The sequence below is a fragment of the Barbus barbus genome (assembly GCF_936440315.1).
Source record: "Barbus barbus genome assembly, chromosome: 3".
Taxonomy (NCBI): domain Eukaryota; kingdom Metazoa; phylum Chordata; class Actinopteri; order Cypriniformes; family Cyprinidae; genus Barbus; species Barbus barbus.
In genome coordinates this window covers 23,370,229-23,377,949 of record NC_136731.1, presented here as the reverse complement: position 1 = coordinate 23,377,949, position 7,721 = coordinate 23,370,229, and positions in this window count along the sequence as shown.

Below are 7,721 nucleotides of genomic sequence, written 5' to 3'. Positions count from 1 at the left end.
AGAACTTTTTCACTGAAGGACATGCTACAGTGGATTATCGACTAGTATTTTGTCTAGAAGTTATCGTTTAAAGTTAAAACGGTTTGATGGATTTTTTTTATTTCATATAGGTTTTCACTTCACAAGATATTATTGATGGACTGGAGTAGTGTGGATTATTTGTGGATTATTGTGGAGTTTATATCAGCTGTTTGGACTCTCATTCTGACGGCACCCATTCACTGCAGAGGATCTGAGCAAGTGATGTAATGCTACATTTCTCCAAATCTGTTCTGTTCAGGAAACAAACTCACCTATTTCAGCCATGCCACACTGCATGAATCCCCTTTAGGAGAAATGCATTAAAGCATGACAGCAGCAGATTTTAGTTTACTGATATGCGTTGTGCAATATTGACCATGTAATGACCCATCATGAGGATGACTCGGGGGAAAATACTGCTCGGGGAAAACACCGTTGGGGTTTCTTTGGGTTGTTTTTGTTTTTTGGTTAGAAATTGTTTCCAGAACGAAAGCCTTCAGCAGTCTGTCTGTGGCTGTTTACTAATAAAATGCCTTTATATTTTTTTTGTACTTGTTTGCCCCTTTGCTATGCTGTCATGTGATTGTATAGACATGTGATAACCATCAGAAGATGGCAGTGAATAGTCCTTAAACCATTTAATCTCACAGGTCACAGTAGCGACCGTAAAAAATGTTTTCATTTATAAAGCTCTAAGATCCTTACTGACTGATGTTTTAGTGCACTTCCTGCAAATATGGAAAAAATAAAGGGTCTCAATCAAATTTGTGCAGTTTCATGTGATTCGTGCGAATTGTCACATGACAATTTCTGACAAAGTGACTGGTGGGATAACTACGGTGGCCGAGAGAGCTCAATGCACTGCAACTTCAGAAAACACATGCAAATAGGAAAAAACACCAGCAAATCAAGAAAACATCTACATCATTTTGACAGCACATGCGCTGCAAATCCTCACAACACATGCAAATTAAGAAACGAGCTGCAAATCTTCACATCACATGCAAATTAAGAAACGTGCTGCAAATCCTCACAACACATGCAAATTAAGAAACGTGCTGCAAATCCTCACAACACATGCAAATTAAGAAACGTGCTGCAAATCCTCACAACACATGCAAATTAAGAAACGTGCTGCAAATCCTCACAACACATGCAAATTAAGAAACGCCCTGCAAATCCTCACAACACATGCAAATAGGAAAAAACACCAGCAAATCAAGAAAACATCTACATCATTTTGACAGCACATGCGCTGCAAATCCTCACAACACATGCAAATTAAGAAACGAGCTGCAAATCCTCACAACACATGCAAATTAAGAAACGAGCTGCAAATCCTCACAACACATGCAAATTAAGAAACGTGCTGCAAATCCTCACACCACACACCACAACAGACAAGCAAGGATGAGACAGTGATTCTATGAACCGTGACAACGACGTCTGTGATTTCCAACAAGAATGTCAAATTTGGACTCGTCTGACCATAGAACACTTTTCCACTTTGAAACAGTCCATTTTATAAGAGCCTTGGCCCACAGGACACGATGGCGCTTCTAGACCATGTTCACATATGGCTTCCTTTTTGCATGATAGAGCTTTAGTTGGCATCTGCAGATGGCATGGCGGATTGTGTTTACCGACAGTGGTTTCTGGAAGTATTCCTGGGCCCATTTAGTAATGTCAATGACAGAATCACGCCTTCCCTTACGCACAGAGATTTCTCCAGTTTCTCTGAATCTTTTGATGATGTTATGCACTGAAGATGATGAGACTTTTTTGAGACCTGTAGCAGGTATCACATTTGAAATGAATTTAGTGGATAAAAGTGTAAATTTTCTCAGTTTAAACATTTATGTTCTCTATGTTCTATTGTGAATAAAATATTGACTCATGTGATTTGAAAGTCTTTTAGTTTTCATTTTATTCAAATTTAAAAAATGTCCCAACATTTCCGGAATTCGGGTTGTACTATCTAAAGAACCTCTGTAGTTGCATAACTTCTTTTATAGGTAACATCAAACATGTAATTAGCTGTGGAGCTTTTGTCAAACAGACAAAAGCAAAGATGTAACAATAATATATAAAAAAGTCTGTGCGGAAACAGAATTTTCGTCATTGAAAAAAACGCACATTGACAGGCAACTCTTCTGAATATGGATATGAAATATCTGTGGTCTTAATGCATATAGAAATAGAACACGGAATTAGATGTATACTATTGTACTAGTATTCTTTCAGCAAGTCACATGTGATATAACAGCACACAACTGAGTCAAATCATTTTAAAAGGCTCTTTTTGGGCACATATTTTAACTAAAATGGAACAGGCCTCCAGCAGTCAATAAAACCTTTAAAAACGGTATCACAGAAAGAGTCAGAGGCATGTCACACTTTTACTTTATTCAATTACCCAAAACACAGATCAATGACTCATTGGGTGTATATAAATAAAAATTAACAATGTAACAAATTAATCCGGTGCACAGGAATGGTGTGCAAAACTCTTGTCATTTTTTTTTTCTTTTTTAATACAAAAAGACTTGTTTGCAAAACTGTACAAATATCTTTTCATTTGGGTGTATGAAAGAAGGAATAAGAGAGCTGAGAGCTAAAGATAAAAGATTTTTAAAGGTGAAGCATGTAATTTTTTCAGTCTCTATAACTATAAATAAACCATTTGCATCTTGTAAACACTGTATGGCTTTGACACTTTCTTGATCTGTTTCTTTGAGAAACCAGCCCAAAACAGCAGCATTGGCTCAACCAATAGCGTGAGTTTGGGTCAGGGCTTTCTGTTTGTCCGACCAATAGCAGAGGTTTGGGAAACCTTTGCTGTTGCAATTCCGTTCCCTGGCAGTAAAAAACTGCAGACTTCACCTTTAATGGAGTGTTTTAAGGGTGTGAAGGTGTTTCTTAGCATGTATAGATGGTGCTCTTACAACAGAGACAGTAACTGTACGTAGCACAGAATGTGGCAGAGGCTGGACCTGGTGCCGGGATGTAAAGGCTGAGGGGCATCAGATAGATTAGATGTCACAGTTAATGTTACAAACATTAATTTTCATCCGTTTGGAGTGCAACAAGGTGGAGCGTTTACACTCATCTGATTAAAGTACCCACAATTTGTATACACAGCTTACTTGCAGTACCAAACAATTAGTCTAAGTAAGGCTATGTTAGAAAAGAAATGTGATTTAAAGCAAACACAAGTTAACTTACTTTACTTTTACTTTTGTCATTTAGCAGACGCTTTTGTCCAAAGCGACTTACAAATAAGAAAAAGTAACTAAAACTAAAAGTTACAACTCTATAAATACTATATACCCACATATTTAAGAAAATAAAGAAATTAAATAAAATTGACACATGCATATAACAACATTTCAATAATAAACATATAAATGAATAAACTAAAATAAAATGCGATACTTCTATCCCTTGCCGGTGTCCCTGCCCGGTGGAGTCGCACGGTAGAGTTGATGGTCTTTACACTCTTACAGAGCTTGATAAAATCTACATTGTTTACATATGGTATAGCACATACAGCCAACTGACACCGCTCATGAACATCCTCTGTGTAGAAAATCTATTAGTTGATCAAACATGAGCATGTGAATCTGTGGCCATTACTTTATTTTAGCTGCTTGAGACACTTAACCATTTGCTAAAAATTTCCCCAATTTAATTTCTTAAAGGAGTAGTTTATCCAGAAAATAAAATTTACTAAAATTTACTTGCCCTCAGGCCATCCAAGATGTAGATGACTTAGTTTCTTCATAGCAACAGATTTGGAGAAATTTTTCATTACATCATGGGCAAAAGGATCCTCTGCAGTGAATGGGTGCCATCAGAATGAGAGTCCAAACAGCTGATAAAACATCACAATAATCCACAAGTACACTCTAAAAAAAAATTGACACAGTGGAGGTAATGTCACGGCTTGGGCTTGCATGGCTTCTTCTGGGACGGGCTCATTAATCTTCATTGATGATGTAACACATGATGGCAGCAGCAATGAACTCAGAAGTCCACAGAAACTTTTTGTCTGCCAATTTAAAGAAAGATGCAACCAAACTTATTAGGAGATTCTCTCTGATATATAGCATTAAAAGCGGTTCTTGGCTCGTAATATCATAGGGGAACCACTTTTGGTGCTATGTAGAACCATAAGAGGTGCCATGTTGCATTGCATTTCTTCAACAAAAATGGTGCTAAACAGCACCAACAGTGGTTATTTGGCTCATAAAGAACCTTTAAAGGGGCTTAACAGGTTCTTCGTACGGCAGTGGTGCTATATTGCACCTTAATCACCCCAAAGAACCACTGAAGAACTGCTGAAGAACCATACAGGAGCTTAACAGGTTCTGTATATGGTAGCGGTGCTATATAGCCCCTCAGTCATGCCAAATAACCAGTGAAGAACCACTGAAGAACCAAGATTTGGTGCTATACAGCACCAAAAGTGGTTCCCTTATGATTACGAGCCAAAGAACCACTTTTAGTACTATATAGCACCATTTTTTTGAGAGTGTAATCTACGACTCCAGTCCATCAATTAACATCTTGTGAAGTGAAAAGCTGTGTGTTTGTAAGAATCAAATCCATCATTAAGTTGTTTTAACTTTAAACTGTTGCTTCTAGCCAAAACATGAGTCCATAATCCAGGAATGCTTTCTGCATTGAAAAAGTTAATTGCCTGCTGTCTTCTCACATCAAAATCCACTAATATATTCATTTAGAAATGTTTTGTACCGTTTTCTCTTGAAAACGGTGCTTGATCTGTGCAGATTTCTCTCCTGATTCAGACTTTTTCACCGGAGAAAGCCATTCTATGAATAGAGGACTCATATTTTAGCTGGAATTATCAGCTTGAAGTTAAAATGCCATAAACATTAATTTGTTTCTTACAGTCATGCAGATTTCCAATTCACAAGACCTTAATGATGGACTGGACCTTTGTGGGTTACTTGTGGATTATTGTGATGTTTTTATCAGCTGTTTGGACCCATTGGTAAACAAGTGATGTAATGACACATTTCTTGAAATTCTGTTCTGATAAAGAAATAAACATCTTACATCTACATCTTAGATCATCTGAGGGGGAGTACATTTTCAGAAATTTTCATTTTTGGGTGAACTATTCCTTCAATACCCTTTTCTGCTCATTATTATGAATGATTCATCAGTGTTCCTCCAACAGAAAATGATGTGTGACTTAAATTGCTCATCAAAATGTAAAACCTCACTTCTGAAACAACTTTTCTTCTCGCTTTTCTTCCATGACCCAGGCAGTGCAGGCTATTGATTAATGTTAACTAGTCATCAAATAGTTCAAATAACTTTAAAATCCTACTGCATTACCAGGCATCCTATGCTGTTTGTAGGAATTATTTCATTGCAAGGACCTTTCATAACATCATCATTATAAAATGACAGCCAAAGTTTTTTTTGTTTTCAAAATTTGCTAATCAGGGTTGTGCAAAATTCAGAATTGGTTCTCTTTCAATTTACAAATTTGATTTAGAATTTTATTGGCCACACCCCACAGGAAAGGGCAGCAAATCAAATCTGTCTGTCTATCTATCTATCTATCTATCTATCTATCTATCTATCTATCTATCTATCTATCTATCTATCTATCTATCTATCTATCTATCTATCTATCTATCTATCTATCTATCTATCTGTCTGTCTGTCTGTCTGTCTGTCTGTCTGTCTGTCTGTCTGTCTGTCTATCTGTCTGTCTGTCTATCTATCTATCTATCTATCTATCTATCTATCTATCTATCTATCTATCTGTCTATCTATCTATCTATCTATCTGTCTGTCTTTTCTATTTTGTTATTTCTACTTAGTTTAGTACAAAATATGAACTTAATTTAAATCTGAACCTGAAAATGACATCTAACATCATGTAATTTCATTTCTAGATAACTAAAAAGAACAATAAGGTGTATTAATACAAATAAGCAAACTTAATGTTAATACAGTAACTGTACACTCCTTAAAGGTATTCATGGAATATTATATGAAAATAGCTTTTTATTCACAAAAGTGCCTATAAAATAAAAATAAAAAATTGAGTTAAAAAAACTTGTCTTTATAAAACTTTCATTTCTAGTTAAAGCTTACTGTACAGAATTTCTTCCAATTTCAATTAATTTTAATTCTTCTTCCTTGCATTCAAAACTTTAATACTGAATCTGTTTGCTACCTCAAGCTCAAGTTCAAATTCAATTCAAATTCATGAACTGTAAATGAAAAGGATTCTTCAATTCAATTCTGAATGCCGCACGGCCCTGCTAGTAACACATGGTAATATGAATGTGAAAGGGTTGTTCACTATACAGGAAAGAAACTAGCTGACCTCCATTTTTGAAAACCTTCACAGAAATACCAACAGCAATACAGATGCTGTCTTTACCGTTCTGTTGATGTCATGGGGTGCTTTTCTTGGTTTTCTCTCCTGAGAAATGAAGAATCCAAACCATATTTTGATGAAAAACTGTAAGAATGTCTTCTGTCTGAAAGCCTTGTGTATAGGGAGACAGTAATGAAAAGGCCTTCATGTCAGACTGTGCATTACATCTAGCTGGTGGAAAAATCCTTGCGAGCACGAACTAGACATTAAATATGAAAAAGAATGCTGTGGTTGATATTTATATGTCTGTCATTCTGTCTATCAATTCCTTACGATGCATCCAACATTATTACAAGAGCTGGTATCAAGAACGCCTCCAAGTTTAGAGGTTTTTTCCTTGATGTACACTACAGGATGTCCAGATATGTGACGATGATGAGATTGTCCCATGTGCATAGTGAATATGATTAAAAAAACAAACCAATAGATAGTTTATGAATATCATTTTTCAAAACCATACATTGTGATGACTATGAATGTAACTTAAAAACTCCATCAGCGTTAGGGTGAACATACGTTCTCTTTTAACAGAAATGTCCTGGCTGGGATTTTTAAATTGCCTAAAATGTCCAGGTTTTGGCTTTGTTTTCCTATTGGTATATTATCATAGATTATATGTATATGTATTGCTTTGATGTTCTCTGTAGATCCTGCCTTCTTGCATGCCACGATTGTTCGATTTTATACAATGCCTGCCTGATATTGGTCAAAGCACTTTTCAGTCATTACCTTCAGCAAGTATGAAAACAATAGGAAAACAAAGCCAAAACCCAGACATTTTACGCAATTTATAAACATGTCTGGGTAAAATAGGACATATGGTCACCCTAATGAACAAAAAGGAACAAAACAAACATACCTTTATCCAAAATGCCAAAAAAACAAAAACAGTGCATGTATTTACATAGGAACTCTCACTGCAGTAAAAATTGCAGCCAGAGTTCTGAATTTCAGCCAAAAGCTGATCAAAACTTCTTCATCGGTTCCCCAGGAAGTAGGTCGGGTTGGTTTTGAGAGGTCTGAACAGGTGTGAATCCTCCAACCACAGTCCAAACAAACTCTCTGCCAAAAGAGAGACGGGATCTCCAAGCAGGCTCTGTAAAAGTGCTTGTTTGAGCAGTTTGTGGAGGCCCTATCGGCAGCATGGAGGAATATGAAGGATGAGGGGTTGGAGGTGAGGAAATCTAGACCTGCGTCGAGTAGGAGCGGTGCAGAGCGATGGAGCGTCCAGCGGAGTGGGCGGCGCAGTGGCGCGCGTGCTGGGACGGCTGGT